Below are 20,364 nucleotides of genomic sequence, written 5' to 3' on the forward strand. Positions count from 1 at the left end.
AGTCGCAACGTTTTAATAAGGTCAAGAGTCTCATAAAATATTAATGCCTAAAATATCAAATAATGAATACAAATCTGTATTTAATGCTGTGGCATTTGACAGCAGTCACTCTGACTTGGAGTGTGTAAAAAGCACAGGTACTTACCTTTACCGACTGTGAAATGTCTTAAATGTCTGTACAGCCGATCACACAGCGCACATGTTGTCACTTATCTGTACTTATACTTGTTTTGTTGAGACCAGAATTAATCATGAGATAGGCTGTGTTAAAATACAATTCAGGTGATCAAAGAGAGCAGGTGGGGAAAGATTTGGCTGTGATGCACAGTTTCGTTGTTAACCAACTAAAAGAAAGAGGACACCAATAACAGATTTGTTCTGTCGTAAAGATCGACATCTTTACGAAGATGACCTGAAAACACTTGAAAGCATGTCATATTCTAGCCTTTTAACAATTAGAAAGTTCGCTATTTGCATTTCATGTCTCATGAATCGCTCACCATCAATTCTTCTGTAGTCCAAGTAGTAAGTAGAGAAATGATGACTTCTTATATGGCCCACCATGCTGCATGTTGCCTGTAAGCAAACAAACAGCAACCAGCAACTGTGAGTACTCTGTGAACCCTGCAGGCTGTGTGTGTGTGTGTGTGTGTGTGTGTGTGTGTGTGTGCGCGTGCGTGTGTGCGTGCGTATTTAGAGATAGTGCAGGGGATTATGCACACGTAAGTAAACAGAAGAAGCAGAGGTTTGAGAATTTAAAAGGCAGACAAACATTCCCTGACGCTGTATATGTTTGAGTATGCACCAAGCAAGCGTCAAAAAAGTTCATCATTGTGCGTGTGTGAGAAGAGCATACGTGAAGAGGGAGAAACAGACAGAGAGGGGTCCTGCTGCTCTGGCTCTGTGGACACGTTCCCTCTGCCCTCATTAGATGGTTAACCCGTGTCCAGTCAGGCGCACACAAAAACTGGCCTTTCCAACTGACCATCCATCTCATCTCCAGAGACAGCAAACAAAACTTTGCGGCAGCATCGATCCAGCGCTCCAGGAGAACACACGCTGCAGCTCAAAACAATCCCCCCCCAAAAAAAGAAATACTGGTCAGAGGGATGAAAGGGCTGGCTTGCTGATAAAACAAGCGCGGGAGTTTTTATTTGATTCGCTACATATAACCACATCTGACATGCATGTCTGTATCTGCCTGCTAATTATGGCCCACATCTACACTAGGAGGTTGTTGTGTCACCGGGTCCCGGGAACAATCTGCTAATTGTTGTGTGAGAAGATTGGTTGGACAAGGGTCAGCCACTTTCCCCCCAATTATCCCCATTTTGTGGTTCTGCCTCAAGCCGCTTGGATGGGGAAGAGGGGAAAAAAAGGAAGCAAAGTCAAAAATGAAAGCTGTCAAAACGAAAGACAAAGAAAGAGATCGAGAAACTTGTCCGTCAAACGCCGAGCCATTTTGTCAACACTAAACTGTGGAAAACTTGAACGTGCTCACAGCCATGAGGTTTTTTACAGCAGCAGCGGCTATTTTAAGAGTGACGCGAGCGATGGTTCTTTGCCTAATGAGTTCAGCTATACACCCCCCCCACCTCCCTCCTCTACCTACCTAGCCTGTAGGGGCGAGAGGAGGGGTGGGGGGAAAAGAAAAGGGACTATTATGAATTGAGTTAATGAGCCTGGATTGAGGTGGGGGTGGATGAGTTAGGGCAGCCTGAGAATTCCCCCCCCCCCCTCTATCCTCCATTTCCTTGCTTCCACCCTTCCTCTCTTCCTTCCCTAGTAAAAAAAAGAAATCTCCAGCAAGTTTTATTTTATTTATAATAAGTTTTATTTTGATTCAATGGTGGTTTGCAGTTTTACCAGGCTTTTTCCAATGTAAAATAAAGCCAGACTAGAGCGCTGCTTACTGTGCTCCAAGGCTGCAACACAACAAGTGCCTGGCCGCTTTCAGAAACCAAAACATGCGCATATTAAATTGGGAAGCGATGATCGGATTTGAAACCAAATCCTCTAAACGATTCCAATAAAGAAACAATTCTACTGGAATCTTAATTTTCGAAACGATTCCAAGTAGGAATCGGTTCTTGATGCCCAACCCTACCTGCGAGGCGGCATCTTACTCTAACGGTCTAGGCACTCTCTGTTGGCTTGCGAGCTGGAAAAACCAAATACTGGTCAGGCCAATCACATCATGTATAGAGGATCATGTATAAAACAGCATTTTTTCTTTAAAACCAGCGAGAGTGAAACGCCAAATAAAGACGATGACCCGGGTAAGCTGGTTAGAAGCAGTGCAGGATGCTAGCGGTCGTGCAAAACATAATACAACGTTGGCTGCAAACCAGCGTGAATCAAACTTTATCTTTGCAGCTCCTCAGCAGCAGCCACTAGTCCAGTCTGCTGCTATCAGTGAATATGAACAGCCAGTACCAGCTGTGAGCCCAGAACTCCAGAGTGGGCACTCATTGAGTGAATATTATAAGAACTAAAATTATACTGCACTATATGAAAAATATAGATAATATAGATAATCAATGATGCCAGATGATTCGGTACTGCATTAATAGGGGTGTAAGAAAAAATCGATACACTGGAGTATCGCAATATTTTATTTTGCAATACTGGATTCCATCCATCCATCCATCCATCCATCTTCGTCTGCTTATCCGGTGTCGGGTCGCGGGGGGAGCAGCTCCAGCAGGGGACCCCAAACTTCCCTTTCCCGAGCAACATTAACCAGCTCCGACTGGGGATCCTGGGCGTTCCCAGGCCAGGTTGGAGATATAATCCCTCCACCTAGTCCTGGGTCTTCCCGAGGCCTCCTCCCAGCTGGACGTGCCTGGAACACCTCCCTAGGGAGGCGCCCCCAGGGGCATCCTTACCAGATGCCCGAACCACCTCAACTGGCTCCTTTCGACGCAAAGGAGCAGCGGCTCTACTCCGAGCTCCTCACGGATGACTGAGCTTCTCACCCTATCTCTAAGGGAGACGCCAGCCACCCTCCTGAGGAAACCCATTTCAGCCGCTTGTACCCTGGATCTCGTTCTTTCGGTCATGACCCAGCCTTCATGACCATAGGTGAGGGTAGGAACGAAAACTGACCGGTAGATCGAGAGCTTTGCCTTCTGGCTAAGCTCTCTTTTCGTCACAACGGTGCGATAGATTGAATGCAATACCGCACCCGCTGCGCGATTCTCCGACCAATCTCCCCTCCATTGTCCCCTCACTCGCGAACAAAACCCCAAGGTACTTGAACTCCTTCACTTGGGGTAAGGACTCATTCCCTACCTGGAGAAGGCATTCCATCGGTTTCCTGCTGAGAACCATGGCCTCAGATTTGGAGGTGCTGATCCTCATCCCAACCGCTTCACACTCGGTTGCGAACCGATCCAGTGAGTGCTGAAGGTCGCAGGCCGATGATGCCATCAGGACCACATCATCTGCAAAGAGCAGCGATGAGATCCCCAGCCCACCAAACTGCAACCCCTCCCCACCCCGACTACGCCTCGATATCCTGTCCATAAATATTACAAACAGGATTGGTGACAAAGCGCAGCCCTGGCGGAGGCCAACCCTCACCTGAAACGAGTCCGACTTACTACCGAGAACCCGGACACAGCTCTCACTTTGGTCATACAGAGATTGGATGGCCCTGAGTAGAGACCCCCTCACCCCATACTCCCGCAGCACCTCCCACAGTATCTCCCGGGGGACCCGGTCATACGCCTTCTCCAAATCCACAAAACACATGTAGACCGGTTGGGCATACTCCCAGGCTCCCTCCAGGAGAGTGAAGAGCTGGTCCGTTGTTCCACGACCAGGACGGAATCCGCATTGTTCCTCCTCAACCCAAGGTTCGACTATCGGCCGAACCCTCCTTTCCAGCACCTTGGAGTAGACTTTACCAGGGAGGCTGAGAAGTGTGATACCCCTATAATTGGCACAAAGGGGAACCACCACCCCAGTCTGCCACTCCTTTGGCACCGTCCCAGACTTCCACGCAATGTTGAAGAGGCGTGTCAACCAGGACAGCCCCTCCACACCCAGAGCCTTGAGCATTTCTGGACGGATCTCATCAATCCCCGGGGCTTTGCCACTGTGTAGTTGTTTGACTACATCAGTGACTTCCGCCTGGGAAATCGACGACAATCCCCCATTATCCTCCAGCTCTGCCTCTAACATAGAGGGCGTATTAGTCGGATTCAGGAGTTCCTCAAAGTGCTCCTTCCACCGCCCTATTACCTCCTCAGTTGAGGTCAACAGTGTCCCATCCTTACTGTACACAGCTTGGATGGTTCCCCGCTTCCCCCCCTCCTGAGGTGGCGAACAGTTTTCCAGAAGCACTTTGGTGCCGACCGAAAGTCCTTCTCCATGTCTTCTCCAAACTTCTCCCACACCCGCTGCTTTGCCTCTTTCACGGCAGAGGCTGCAGCCCTTCGGGCCCTTCGGTACCCTGCAACTGCCTCCGAGTCCTCCGGGATAACATATCCCGAAAGACTCCTTCTTCAGTCGGACGGCTTCCCTGACCACCGGTGTCCACCACGGTGTTCGTGGGTTACCGCCCCTTGAGGCACCTAAGACCCTAAGACCACAGCTCCTCGCCGCAGCTTCAGCAATGGAAACTTTGAACATTGTCCACTCGGGTTCAATGCCCCAGCCTCCACAGGGATGCACGAAAAGCTCCGCCCGGAGGTGTGAGTTGAAAGTCTGTTGGACAGGGGCCTCCTCCAGACGTTCCCAATTTACCCGCACTACGTTTGGGCTTACCAGGTCTGTCCAGAGTCTTCCCCACCCCCCTAACCCAACTCACCACCAGATGGTGATCGGTTGACAGCTCTGCCCCTCTCTTCACCCGAGTGTCCAAAACATACGGCCTCAGATCAGATGACACGATTATGAAATCGATCATTGACCTTCGGCCTAGGGTGCTCTGGTACCAGGTACACTTATGAGCATCCCTATGTTCGAACATGGTGTTCGTTATAGACAATCCATGACTAGCACAGAAGTCCAACAAAAACAACCACTCTGGTTTAGATCAGGAGGCCGTTCCTCCCAATCACGCCTCTCAGGTGTCTCCATCATTGCCCACGTGTGCGTTGAAGTCCCCAGCAGAACAATGGAGTCCCCCACTGGAGCCCCATGCAGGACTCCAGTCAAGGTCTCCAAGAAGGCCGAATACTCCAAACTCCTGTTTGGTGCACATGCACAAACAACAGTCAGAGTTTTCCCCCCACAACCCGCAGGCGTGGGGAGGCGACCCTCTCGTCCACCGGGGTAAACTCCAACACAGCGGCGCCAGCCGGGGCTTGTGAGTATCCCCACACCCGCCCGGCGCCTCACACCCTGGGCAACTCCGGAGAAGAAAAGAGTCCAACCCCTATCCAGGAGTATGGTTCCAGAACCAAGACTGTGCGTAGAGGTAAGCCCCACCAGATCTAACCGGTAGCGCTCCACCTCCCGCACCAGTTCCGGCTCCTTCCCCCACAGAGAGGTGACGTTCCACGTCCCCAGAGCCAGCGTCTGCCGCCCGGGTCTGGTCCGTCGAGGCCCCTGACCTTCACTGCCACCCATGTGGCATCGCACCCGACCCCAACGGTTCCTCCCACAGGTGGTGGGCCCATGGGCTGGAGAGATGGGAGCCACGTAGCTTGTTCGGGCTGTGCCCGGCCGGGCTCCGTGCAATACTGGATTGATTTTCAAAAAGGAAATTTCGATATATATTTTTTTTAAACGTTCAGAAATTTTCATGTAAGACCGTGGTTCACGTTTATGTTGTTTTTAATAAACCCACTACCGCTAGACGGCTATGCTGAGACGCACCACTAGTGTCCTTGCCTAACAGTGCCTAGCAGTGCATGACTTTTTGATAGAAACTAACAATGTAGCTATGGCTGAACTTTGGCCTACTTTAGCATATAAAAATATGCTCACTAAGAACCTGTGAACCACAATCCCAAACTGGCAGTTTGATTTTCTGTGTACTGAACTGAACTTTTAAATATTATTTTTTCTAAAATTATACTTTAAAAAATTCCAAATATATCGCCTTACGCACAGTATCACAATATATTGCAATATATTAAATCATGACCCATGTATCGTGATACGTATCGTATCGCCAGATTCTTGCCAATACACAGCCCTATACATTAATGAAACTGACTTCATCAGAAAGCTTTGTAAAAAGGGGTGATTTGTGCTGAGAAATTGTGATAATTTATAAAATGTGATTTTGTGTCACAAGCAGAGCCTGTAGTGTGTAAGGGATAACTGCTATGTGGCTGCTGCTGCTGGGAACAGCGGTCTTCTGGAAGACTTGGAGTTAAGCTTTTCTTTGAGAAAAGAACAAAGAACAGCACTGAAGTCATTCAAGGAAGATGTGTTCAGAGTTTTGCCGACCGGATACGGCAAAAGTTTAATCTACCAACAAGGTACTCTACCTTCTTTGTTGCTCTGGTTGGTTGTAGCGCTATCCTATTACGTGCAGAGGGAATTTGAAAGACAACCGTTTATCCCACCCCTCGGATTGAGCCCTGTCAATGGTGAATTCCCAGACCCAACATCTTGATGTGGGTCTGGCTTGTCAGGCTATACCTACAGTACTGTATAATAAGTAAGTAACTAAATATACATTACTAAGTAAGACCTCATTCAAAATCACGTTGACATTTGGAATGACACAAATAAAAACCAAGCCTTGGAACATGATTCAACAGCATGTTGTGTGGTTCACTCCATATGTTAGATAAGGACAAAAGAAGACAAATTTCGCTCTGAGAATGGAACTAGCCACTAGTTTGTGACTTTTATTTTCCAATCTCCTTCTCCGTCCGCCCATCCACCCATGCTGGTGTGAGAGTGTAGAGGTGAGTCTGTGGACACAGTGAACCCTATGGCATGATGGAGGTGAAAGGACAGAAAGAGGGGAGGTAGGGAGTACAGGGGAGATGTGTTTGTGTTCAGCCCGGCCTATTGAGACTGATTTTAGCCCCAGCAGCAACCCAGTTGGATCTCCTGCACTTCACCCACAGAGCTAGCCTTAACACCCCGACATGATCAGTCGACCATGTGACTCAGGAATGGAGCCAAAAGAACTAGAGACAGACACAGGGGAGAGACAGGCTCGATTTCAAGAGTGGCAGCATAACTCGCCCACTATCTGTACCTTATCATAGCTTTGCTTTTAACCCTCTGAAACCCAAGCCATTTTTTAGCGTTTTTTGCTCCAGTCACATTATTACTCACTGTGAGCTCATTTTTCACTCTATCTGCATCTCAAATTAACAAGCACAACCCTGGCCAGAAGCAAATGTCTTTTGAGCAGTATAACAAAACAATAATGGCATAAACATAACAAAAAGGAAAAACCTAAGTTACATTTATTTGATAATTTATTTAAAAAAATAGAACAAACTGTTGTAACAGATAATTCAACATTTCCCTAAGGGAACACATGTATATACAATAATACATTTGGCTGTAAATCCTTCACACATTCATATATAATAATATATATAAATTTCATATATTCAAAATGGAAACCGGCCATTCCGGCCATCCATAATGTAATTTAAAATATCTAAAATACATTTTGAATTTATCAATTCCATTTTGAATTTGGTGGCTGGAAATGTCTATCAAACCACTTATCTGCACAATTTATCAAGCGTCCTCAAAGGCTCCGCCCATTAGCCAATGCCACGGGAATGACATAGGGACAGAGCGACGGACAAAAAGTCTCTTTCTGCATCTGCCCCCTTTTAACCAGGCTAAACGTTTTCCATTGCAGATGATAGCAGACTGTTGATCTTCAGCTCTGTATGAAAAGAAGGCCGTTTCCCACACTAAGGCCTGTCTCTTTCCCACAGACGACTCCAAATGCACAGAGCAGATAGCCGTGCTCTGTCTCTGAGTTCAATATGAGCCATGCCAAGCTTATCATCGGCACATTCTGACACACAACTCTCCACAGGCCCCCCATTCATTCCCTGTTTTCATTCTCCTTCACCCCAAAAATGCATATTGTTTGCTGGGTAGACAGAAAAAAAATAGGTCTCAAACAAGAGAGCTTTTTGTGTAACATTCAGGCGTCAACTTCAGTAAACAAAGCTTGATAATAAAAAGAGCTCAGTTACAGTGCCTTTTATTTGCTCCAGTCCTGTTTGCTGAGTCACGGCAATTTAAAATTCCCTCACATGGTGCGATGTATGACACTAAATCAACAGGAGCATTGTTCTGTTCACCTCTGTCTGTAGGAGGTTTGATGTTTTAAGGCACCCACCTCAGCAGCGAGACTGTAGCTTATTGTTCAGGGAGACATGAGACATGAGAGACAGACAGGCTGGACGGAGCAGCGGCTTGCTTCACGCAACAGGGTGTTCAACGCACCACTGTTCGCGTTTAAATAAACATTTTGTAACGTTGTGTTGGGGCTGAACGTGCCCCTGATCAGTCCTTTGAGTTTAAATGTGAGTGAATCAATTCTTTTTCGACAAAAGGCTCTGTTTCACCAAAACACAGAAATGTATGTCTGATCTAGTTCTACATAGACTGAACTGCATATTATATGACCTTTGGTTAATATTATTTTGCATGGCAAGGCAAATGTTTTGATATAGCACATTTCACACCCGAAGGCATGATGCACCAAATGTACAACTGCGATTAAACACGAAATGTGGATTGTTGTCGTCATCGGTTCCCTTTGACCTTCACCAAGCTATCTATCCTAGTGTTTCTCCATATAGGTCTCTCCCACTCCACTCCGTGTCAAAATAAAACGCCTCAAAATAAAGTCACAATCCGTGTCTTTATTATTTAGTTTACACCACTGTTTACCTATAAGATTTTTCAGAACTGTTCATTTTAACTTCTTATTTCACTATTTACATCCTGTCTACTTTATAAATAAATGATCTCTCGGTTAACCATTTTTCTTTCTCTATTAAACTTAATTACTTTTAATTGAATTGCCTTCATTTTTATTTAGGAAGTAACTGGTATTAAACCCTATATATTTACACCAGGGCTCCATGTACTTCCAAATCTGTCGTACTTTTAGAAGGCATGAATATTTTGCATCACTTTTTGCCTTCATCCTTTGAAGCGTCATAGGGTATAAATGAAGGAAAGCACAGTTGCTGTGAGTCGCACAGCGCTCACAGAGAGACAGAGACAGGGCATCTCACTCTGATCAATAAACACTCAGAATTCAGATAATTAAATAACCTAGGTGTTTAAAGCGCACATAGTATGCTCATTTTCAGGTTCATAATTGTATTTTAAGCTTGTACCAGAATAAGTTTACATGGTTTAAACACCATATTTGTGTTGTACTGCACAGCTCTCTCTCACTGCTGCAGCTCCTCTTTTCACCTGATATCTACTTTGCACATGCACAGTAGCTCAGATCGTAGATCATGTCAGCTAGCTCCATAGACAGTAAAAGAAAGGCTGTTTCTCCAACTTCAGTCAGTTACAAGGCAGAATTAGCTGGGAGACTTCTTCTAAACCAGGGAGCACATGTAAGTAGTTCTTTTGTAGATCATGGTGAACTAGTGTGTGTTGTAGTAGTGCTTTGCCATTGAGACCGAGGTAGAATGCTAACGGTTGCGGTTAGCCAGCTTGTTTCGACTTGTGACGTAGAAAGCCGTGCAGATTTTGAACAGCTCACCCGGAGACTGAAGGCAGGACACATTCACAAACCGTATCTCACTCAGAACAGCATAGATGGATTTTTTTCAAAGTTTGTATGTGTGTGGAAGAACCAGAGACACAAAATAACACCCCAAATCCCAGAAAAAGTGATTTTTTCATAATATGGGCACTTTAACATAGACCTAAAAGTTGATTTATTATTTAGTAAGTTCACACACACTAAAAGTCAACAGAAGGCAGGAAATTAACGGCAGGGTTGGTAATGTTGAAAAGCTACCAAGATTTGAAAGTAGCATCTCCACAGGGCTCCGTGTAACCCCTCCCCCTGCCCTCTGGGCTCCAATCCACACGCAGACATGCACGAGCACGGCTGCTTCAAAACAGAGCGGAGAAAGGACCGCAATTTTAGGGAGTAAGGTTACCTCCCCTTTCTCTGCTTTGCCCGCCCAGAGAATTTGGCCCACCCATGAGAGAGAGAGACATCATGGCTTGCAAACAAGCAAAGTGGCAGTTGGTCAAGGTCACACCCCCACCCTCCACCTTGCCCCCCCTCTCCCCTCCTCAATAGCTACAGACACAGAAATGGCACATCCTAAGGAAAGCTCATTGTGGGACTGGCTCTAGTGACTGTAATTCTGCACCAAGGCTGAATTTCGGGAAAGAGACTTCAGATACAGTATTAGGGGACCACTAAGGTCTATATAAAAGAGACTTCAGATACAGTATTAGGGGACCACTAAGGTCTATATAAAAGAGACTTCAGATACAGTATTAGGGGACCACTAAGGTTTATATAAAAGAGACTTCAGATACAGTATTAGGAGACCACTAAGGTCTATATAAAAGAGACTTCAGATACAGTATTAGGAGACCACTAAGGTCTATATAAAAGAGACTTCAGATACAGTATTAGGGGACCACTAAGGTCTATATAAAAGAGACTTCAGATACAGTATTAGGGGACCACTAAGGTCTATATAAAAGAGACTTCAGATACAGTATTAGGGGACCACTAAGGTCTATATAAAAGAGACTTCAGATACAGTATTAGGGGACCACTAAGGTCTATATAAAAGAGACTTCAGATACAGTATTAGGGGACCACTAAGGTCTATATAAAAGAGACTTCAGATACAGTATTAGGGCGCATTGAGCTCAGGCTCATACACTCAGCGGGGTAAGGAGGCATTCCATGGGTTCTTTCCAAGTGGGCCCTGAGGCAGTGATTGGGGGGCGTTTTTATTTAGCTATCAATTTATTGAGGATTTACAGCATCTACAGAAGACTCTTTTTCGCTCCTTTTCAGAGCCCCTAAGTAATTTATTGTTGTCGGGGTATAAAGACCATTTCAAACAATATATAAAGAGTGTATATTGGAAATAGTTACCAACTCTGCCTTAAAGTAACTCAACCTTTCCTTTCCCTGACTTGGGGCTAGATATAACTAATGCTGCTGCAGCGTGCGCTAACCTCTTTATGAGCGGCACTGTTGCAGCTCCTCACAGGACGCCGATTGATCCAAGCCACCGTGGCTCAACAAGATGGATTTTCCCGTGATCTTGTGATTGCGCAATACTCGCATGACCTCGTGATATTGTGAGAATCCAGCTGCCGTGCGGTAACCTCACAGTTCCCCACAGACAGACTCCAGTGATACTGAGCCAGAACCACCATGTCACTGGACACCTTGGGAGAGACATATATGGATGAGGTTAATATTAGCAAATTAAAGAACTGATCCAAACTAAACATAACGTCTGACTTGACGTTTTTTTTGCCCTGTGGAACTCAGTTGTTGGGAAACCGTCTTAGATCTCAGCAATTATTGTAGGATGTCATCATTACTGATGGAAAAGATGGCCCAAATTATAAAAATTGAAAGTTGTCACAAGCTGGGGTTTTCTTTTAACTACTTGCATTACTACAAGAGAAGTACTGAAATTAAAAGACTTTGCTTTCACATTAACTTTCCCACGCACCCCTCTCTACGTAATCTATGTCATCTAGAAAATAAAATAGATTCCTAGTAAAGGTCTAACTGTGAACACACAACACTTTGTTGTGCGGTTTAAGTATAGCAGACATGCGATCACCATGATATGCATGGCTAATTGAATATAGCCTTGTGAGAAGTACTTGAGTTTAAAAGAGCTTCAGGCTTTCTGTTTCTTACCACACAGGACTGTGCAGAGGTCTTCACGTCAGTAGTTCACACAAGCAAACAGAGATTATTGTGTTGTTGGGAAAAAAGCAGCTTTCACAGCAAATTTGAACAGGAATTTCCCGATGTCGTACAATTGAATTTTTCTTTTTCTTAACCACTAAATCCCTCATTGGACTTTATGGAGCAGAGGAAGGAAGCTGCTCCAGAGCCAAATCCTAAGTCATCTCAGGACATTTTACAGATTCAAAAAAGACCCAACAATTTCCCCCCAAGAGCAAGCATTTGCTTTGCAACAGTGGCGAGGAAAACCTTCCTTCAAACATGCAGAAACCTCAGACAGAACCAGGCTCTTGGTTAGTGTTGGGACACAGAGACACTGAAACAGATATACAGAAATATGTTTCACAATAATTACAGCATTACGTGATTGTTTCAGGTTTTTGCTGCCACAGAAACAAGCAATGAGAGACAATGAAGGTATAAGTCATACAAGTGTTTAAGAGCCATACTTTTTCATTATGGCTATCATTGTTTCTTATATCACTCAAAGGTTTATTTAGATTCCAGCCCTCACTCTAATGACTTTATTTATGATTTTATTTTCTTTGATTTTAAACGGTCTCTACGGTGAGAGATGGAGAGAAAAGAAATGGAGATAAAAATGCAACTCACTGCTCTAGATGTGATGTTGATGTGTGCCCTACAGGGTTCCACAAAAAGGTTATTGTGTGGCTTATTTGCACCCAGTGGGTTGTGAAGGTGGTGGGTAGTGAGGTAAGGGTGCTGCACGGATTGCGGGTTGGGCCGAGCCTTGCCCTTATGTTGCAACTGTTCCACAGCTGTCATCGCCTTCTTGTCCCGCCAATTACCCATAATTACTCCTGGCAGCGTAAGCGCCATTCAGTGAGTCTAACAAAAGACGCTACCTTATTGCCTGTTTGATCAGGAAAGCTGAGGATGTTACAGTCTTTTCTGGAAACGCAGAGAGGAAGAACAAAATAATCTGCTTTAAAGATCAGTGCTCTTGTAAACCTTCATGAAACGCCAAGATTAACATAAAAAGATAAAAGGCTCCCTTTATAATAACTTATCTAATAAATGAATAATTCTGCAATCACAAATGCTTATGAAGTCACCAGTAAAGCGTCACAAGTTTCTCACTTTCTAACATGCCAACAGCATAATTTAGCAAGTCATATGTAATTATAAATGTTAAGAGAAATCTGCCACTTTTTGGATGTCCAATCAGTGTTTTTGGTAAATGTAGTAGATTGAAGCAATAATTCTTCAGTGCATGCTATATTGACCGAGAAAGCAGCATTTTGCGGCTGCAAAATCCGTTGTTCTTCCCGCATCCAGTGACCTGAGAGTGACGTAGTTGGAGGCAAGGATGAACTATTTCAACTTGGATTTCGCCTCCAGACGCTAATGCAGCTCAAAAACAGAACTTTTGGCTTGTATTGCTAACTAGCTACGTTTTCAACAGTGAAATGGCATCCAAAAATATGAGCGCAGAAGACGTTATGGATGAAGATACATAAGTGTTTTGGCTTGGATAATCAGCCGTATTTATTGGAGCCAGAGCATATGGCCGAAAAAAAAAGCAGAGGAGAGAAGGAGAGAGACCGAGGCTGTGGCAGCAGCAGAGCAAGTACTCTGGCTCAAATGAATACGGGCGGCCATCCAATTATAATGACCTCATCCACATTGTCAAAATGGTTTAAATATTGAGCCATGGCACTGACAATCTTTTCGATAACAGGAGCCTATAATTTCTGTAGCCTACTCCGAAACAACATACTCCCTCAATGCCTTTTTCTGGACTCGCGTTCCACTCTCCACATCGCTGTCTTCGGACATAAAGTCCCGTCCTGAGATAGATAATGTTGTCAGACGCTTTTAGTAACAATCTGAGCCTGTCAGGAGCAAAACAAAATCACTTTTAGTTGACAAAAACCAAGTCTGCACAATTGCCCCTTTAGGTTACATTGCAGCTCGGTTCGCGCCGGCTCGTCACTGCGATCTCGCTCAATTCTGGACCAATTTCAACAATTTTTGGTCACATCAGTCTATTAGATACAAATGCATGGGGAAATGAGGTTCAGGGTGAAAGAAACAGTAGTTGCCCTTTAACATGGGCTGCAATAGGAAACTGGCTTCACCAATTTCTGTTTTTTTCAATACTTTCCACCACTTGGATCTCTTAGGAATTTTTATATGTTATAGAGGAGAATTTTATGACTAAATCAGTTGAAAAAGTTTTCTGTTGCAATGTATGTGAGGTCATGTTGCATAATGCCTGTACTATTATTGTGAAAACCAGTAAGAGATAATATATAATTAAATTTTCTGTTCAAGACTATTCCTATTGCATACATTGATTATTAAGATATATGTGAAACGTATGTCTCTACATGAATTCTTCTAACCCAGCTCCCTGTCCTGAAATGTTATGTTAGTGCAGTGTAGCAGTGTAGATAATTGGTATATAACTCACACAGTGCTGCGTGCTACATACCCTAAATCATCCACTTTGAAGCCTGTTATATGATGCAGAGTACACTGCAGATGTTTCTGTTCTTCAAGTTATCATGGCTCTATGGATGTGTCTGTCTACTGGTTATCCAAACCAGGGGTTTAATAAATAAAAAGAGCCCAGACATGTTCCCATGTCATTTTTCATCCATGAGTGGCTGGAACGAACGTTACAGCCACAGCTCCTTCACTTAATCGTGTTTTATTGCTTCTCTGACTCTCGCCACCGAGAGGAGATGGCAGAACGTGGCGGGCCAGGGGCTTGAACTAATAATTATAAACCAGCCTCTGGTTTACCAGACAGCCACTTCCTCAGATAATACACAAAGCTTGAACAGTGGCAGTAGACCATATCAAATATATAAGGGGTAGACAAAATGATAAGACTTGACTCCTAAGTAACTTTTATACAATTACCAACACTGCTATGAAGAAGGGTCAGCATTTAGATTGAAGCAAAATAAAACAATTATCCGAGCTCAAAAGATTCATATTATTTGTACAAAAACAGCAAATGGATCAAAAACACTGCTTGTGGACATAAATAACATCAGTGTCTCCTCTATGTTGATGTTGTAGTGGCGGCCCACCATGGCAAAATTTCTGCCACCACGGTATCAGAAATAGGGCTGTACAAAAAAAATGTAGTCGCGGTTGCCTTTTAAATGATCCTGCTGACATAATGCAATGTGGCTCCCGCTCACATTGCAATTTAACAACAAGTAGAACTATTCAGATGTTATTGGGCTCGTCCAGTTTAACTCCACATACTGTTGTGTTGGTTGTTGTTCGGACAGACCTGCCACCACTGCTAAAAAAAAATCCTAAAGGAAACACTGAACATACACAAAATAAAGTTAGCACTTTGACAAATAATCAGTTCAATAGCTTGCAATCTAAGATGATTTTTAAAGCAGGATGCAATGGAATTTATGGTCTTTGTTTTAGAGTTTTGCTACTGCTAAAAATAGAAAGTTACAGTAGTACAAGTAGTCATTAGAGCTGGGCAATATATCGATATTATATCGATATCATGATATGAGACTAGATATCGTCTTAGATTTGGGATATCGTAATATGGCAAGTGTTGTCTTTTCCTGGTTTTATTATTTGCCTTTACCCACTTAGTCATTATATCCACATTACTGATGACTATTTATCAAAAATCTCATTGTGTAAATATTTTGTGAAAGCACCAATAGTCAACACTACAATTGCCGTTGCGGTATCGATATCGAGGTATTTAGTCAAAAATATCATGATATTTGATTTTCTCCATATCGCCCAGCCCTAGTATTCATCAAGTCACAAAGTAACCCAGTGATGTCAGTAACAAAGCAATATCTATTCAAAGTTCCAAACATTCTAAGAGCCACCTACTGGTCATACCAGACCAAGTCAATTCTTCATAAATATACCATTTAATTTTTCAAGGAGACTGTTTTTCTTTTTTCAAAGGCTACACAGTTTCACTTTTCAGTGGTCATGTTATTTTGTCCCTGTAATTCCCATAAGTACAGACACAATGCCAAATTGCCTTATTTCACACATAAGCTCAGAAAACACAGTCACAAGTGAACATGGCATGCCTGTGTAACTTTTACACCTTACTGTGCCAGCATCAATAGTCACGACCTCCAAACCACACTGCAGTCACTTCCTGGAGGCACATTGTAAACTCACAACATTTCTGAAGAATTAGTTTATTAAGAAGACAGACCTTCATAATAATTGTGTGAGGCAAGACCTAGGTCAGCGGAGCCAAGGAGATCTGTCACCGAGCGTGCGGTACCAGTGCCAACACCTCTGCCATGTTGGGTGGAGACTGTCAGAACTTTCTGAGAACAGCCAACATTTCTTACTCTACATGTAAGACTTAAACACTGAGAACTGTGACTCCCAAGCTGATGCAATATGTCCTGGAAGGCCTCCTTGTTGCAGTAACCCGGTGAATTTCCCCACATTCAATTAACTTGTGCTGCCATTTCTATTAAATGTGAGTGATTGTAGAGATGTTTAAACAGACTGGAACCCGGCTCTCCAACTCTTGGATGTGACCCAACTCAGAGAGGGCACAGCTGAAGTGTTGCCTGCTCCAACTCAAATCCATAAACTGGGAGTCTTGAGCTCCACTCGGCTCCCACAGTCAGACTGAAGAGCCTTTTTTATGATCTGTTTATGTTAGTCTAAGCAGCAGCCATGTTCCAGCCCCCCCTTCAGTTTGGTCTTCTGTATCCCGTCCCATTGGACAGATCAAGAAACTCTGGAGCCAGCAGCGTGGGAACATAGAAACCAGCCAGGGGTGCTAACTAAATCGTCTGCCTGACTTTACACACAAGCACACACACACACACACACGGGTGCACCCATGCTCAAGCAGCCAGACACAAATACTTACACTACTGCTCTTCTGCACCCCGTCACCCTGTGCTTTCCTCACCAGCAGAAATGACTTTCGCTAAAATGAACACCACTTCCACATCCACCTTGGACTGAGGTAGCACGCAAGGTGTTTTATTCAGACTTCACAAGGTGACTCCAGGTTTTACCATGTCTCTCGCACTTGGCTCTGGGGCACGCTCGGTAAACCAACAGCATAACAGTTTCTTTGTACATGCCGCATGTATTTCTGGGCCTTTTGGTGCTGTGATTACACAATGTGTCTTTTATTTTCATGCACATTATGCATGGTGGAAAATGCTTTCATCTGAGGGCCCGCTTCTTACCCTCTCGGCCGTGGGGACACAGGGACGAGGGTCTGCGCCTGACACAAGTCACACTCAATCTGGGCTGAGGGAGAGCAGTGGTGGCTGCAGGCGCATACCTGTCCCAGCCCTGCCCGAGCTTTCCATTTATTTATTTTACATTTGCCCTCTTGTTAAATTACATGCTACATGGTTAAAGGAGCATTTGCTTACACATACATGCATACACATGGAACTTTCCAAGTTTGATAGATTACGTCAGCTTAACACTATTTTATCACTCAGATTTAATAGCGCTTGCATCTGCTTGATTAATACAATTTGATGGTCTGCCACACAACACTCTTCCAGCATGCCCTTTTAGCTCAAAATGGCATTAATTATGTGGTAGCTGTGCAGGCCCAGACCTAACTCAAAAAGCTCAAGCATTACACCTGTAATTATGAGATCTATACTACCACAGCCAGAGTCGGCCCGTGGCATAGGCCGTGTAGTCGAATGCAATGGGCACCATCCAACCGTGGGGAAAGCCCACACAACAACATAACTATATAGTCTATATTAGGACCCTATTTTCTGGGTTGCCCGCAGGTGCCAAATCATCCCTGCCTGGCAATCTGTATTAACTGATAAGGTAAGAACAGAGTTAGTTCACAGAGGACAATCCTTGTGGGAATTCAGTACAGCTACATTGTGCATATTGCACTTAGGCCCTGCCCCCAGCTACCTATTCCTTTTTTATTTTCGCAAAACTTTTCCACCTTAATTTCCAGTTAAATCCTTAAACAGTAAAGGAGCTCAAATTAAGCGGCCGCAGTGGCAATCTGGTTCCTATTTTGGAACGTAAAAGATTGAAAAAGAAAAAGAACAGAGGGAGAAATAGAGTGGGCTGCTGCCAGCCATCACCGAGATGCTAACCATTTCCATGTGTCTGTGTGTCTTTGCTAAATCCCCCACCTCTTTATTTTCCCGGCTGCATCCCACTGCTTCTTCCCCTCGCTAAACAGACTATAAAGAGCATTCACGGTAGTAGGAGGGACTTAACAAGGTGCAAGCACTTCAGGCAGCCAGCCACAGTCTTCCTTCCCAGGCTCGGCTGCACTTTGCCTCCTCTGATTGGCTGCAGTGGGCGCACAGATGTTTCTTCTTTAATGATTTTTGTAACCATTAAGTTAATAGTTGTTTATGGCAGTGAAATGCAGGAATGTGAGGGGAGGTGGAGGAAGGGGAGCAGGCTGAGGGATCGGGAAAAGGGGAGCCACATGAATGCATTAACATCCTATGTGGACCATCAAAGTCCTGAATACATACACCCAGAAAAAAGGGTGGTTACATACTGTAGAGTAGGGATGTATGCCTTTCCTTCTCAGACAATTTGGATATACAGGTGCATCTCAATAAATTAGAATATTGTGAAAAAGTTAAGTCATTTCAATAATTCAGGAGTCTGGAGGAAGAGTGGAGAGGCACAGAATCCAAGTCCAGCGTGAAGTTTCCACCGTCAGTGATGATTTGGGGAGCCATGTCATCTTCTGGTGTTGGTCCACTGTGTTTTATCAAGTCCAAAGTCAACTCAGCCGTCTACCAGGAAATTTTAGAGCACTTCATGCTTCCTTCTGCTGACAAGCTTTATGGAGATGCTGATAGCATTTTCCAGCAGGACTTGGCACCTGTGCACACCGCCAAAAGTACCAATACCTGGTTCAATGACCATGGGATTACTGTGCTTGATTGGCCAGCAAACTCCCCTGACCTGATCCCATCGAAAATGTATGGGGTATTGTCAAGAGGAAGATGAGACACCAGACCCAACAATGCAGGCGAGCTGACGGCCGCTATCGAAGCAACCTGGGCTTCCACAACACCTCAGCAGTGCCACAGGCTGATCAACTCTATGCCACGCCGCATTGATGCAGTAATTCGTGCAAAAGGAGCCCCAACAAAGAACTGAGTGCCAAACTTTTCAGAAGGCCGGCCTTTTTTGTATTAAAAAATCATTTTTTTACTTGTCTTATGTAATATGTATTTATCTGCACTGGCTACCAATGTGTCGCTTCAAGAGACTAACACTTGCATACAGGGCCATGAACGGATCAGCCCCAGTTTACGTAATATAGTTTTACGTTTATATAAGAATAACAATAAACTTAACTTTACCTTCGTAGCCAAATCATCTTCTTACCAGTATCAGGCAAGTTACTCACAACTCTCTTTTTCTATACTTAAAATGTGTAGAAATAACAAACGATGCCAGTGGCACTTAAAGGGTAACAACCTGGACTATATTTTCCTATGTTTTTGTATCTACATGATTTTTTTTAATTAGTCCAGTGTTAAGCAAAGAAACAAGCTGCAATGTCACGTTAATGGCCAATTGTACAACTTCAATTTACGTTCACAAAAAGTGTTTGTTTTGCCATTTAAATGCTCAGATTATAATTCCAAGTGTCTGACAACATTATGAAAAGGATCCCTACAGAGGTTGACCTTTTTGGTTAAGAGTAGGTTCCTTTGTGTTTAAAATTAAACAGCCCCAAAATCGCTTTCGCCAGACCCACCAGACTCAATTTAAATAAAAAGTAATTTTATCGTAGTAAAACACACTTCATTCATTTGACATTAACCAGGATGATATTACCAGAAGATGTATTTGTCATGACAACTTGACATTAAATTTCTTTGGAGTGTTCTTACTAAAACAACTTGACATTAAACAGAATGACATTATGTCAAGTTGTCATTACAAAGACATCCCAAACAAATGTAATGTCAACTTGTCATGATCAAGACAACTTCTGGTAATGTCACTTTGATTAATGTCATTTTGTCATCGTAATCAAGACAAACCAAACAATGTCAACTTGTAATGACAAAAACCGAATGACACAAGTAAAGTGTTACCCAAAAATGATTTTACTCTTTAACAAAGAAGTCTATCTCTAGGGATCCTTTCCATAATGCTGTCAGTCACTTGTCAGCGGCAAAAACAGCACCATTATGGATAAAAATTGACGATACGCATTTACCCTACATGATTAGATTGCAGCTCAGTTTGAGGCTTCCGGTTACAGAGTTCTGGCTCAATCCTGGACCAATTTAAAATATGATTGTTCACAATAGTCACGTAGACACCAATGCATGGAAAAATAGGATCCAGGTTGAAAAAATACCAAAATGACCCTCTAAGTTTCACTTTCTGGCGGAAACTAAATGTTTTTTTGTATAGCAGCAACAATAATGTTTAAGACCACAACGTTACTATATCAACTCATACAGAGTGAAGTTTAGAAATAA

At 43.7% G+C, this 20,364-nt stretch overlaps 1 long non-coding RNA gene across 1 annotated transcript in view; it reads right to left on the minus strand.

Annotated features, from left to right (window-relative positions):
* Nucleotides 1–458: 458 nt before the first annotated feature.
* Nucleotides 459–20,364, minus strand: part of LOC114549504 (uncharacterized) — a 107,411-nt gene continuing 87,505 nt past the window's right edge. The window contains exon 3 of the long non-coding RNA XR_003691558.1: nucleotides 459–576. This is a non-coding gene — a long non-coding RNA (uncharacterized LOC114549504). The remainder of the gene's footprint in view (nucleotides 577–20,364) is intronic.

This window comes from Perca flavescens, chromosome 22 (assembly GCF_004354835.1).
Source record: "Perca flavescens isolate YP-PL-M2 chromosome 22, PFLA_1.0, whole genome shotgun sequence".
Lineage (NCBI taxonomy): Eukaryota > Metazoa > Chordata > Actinopteri > Perciformes > Percidae > Perca > Perca flavescens.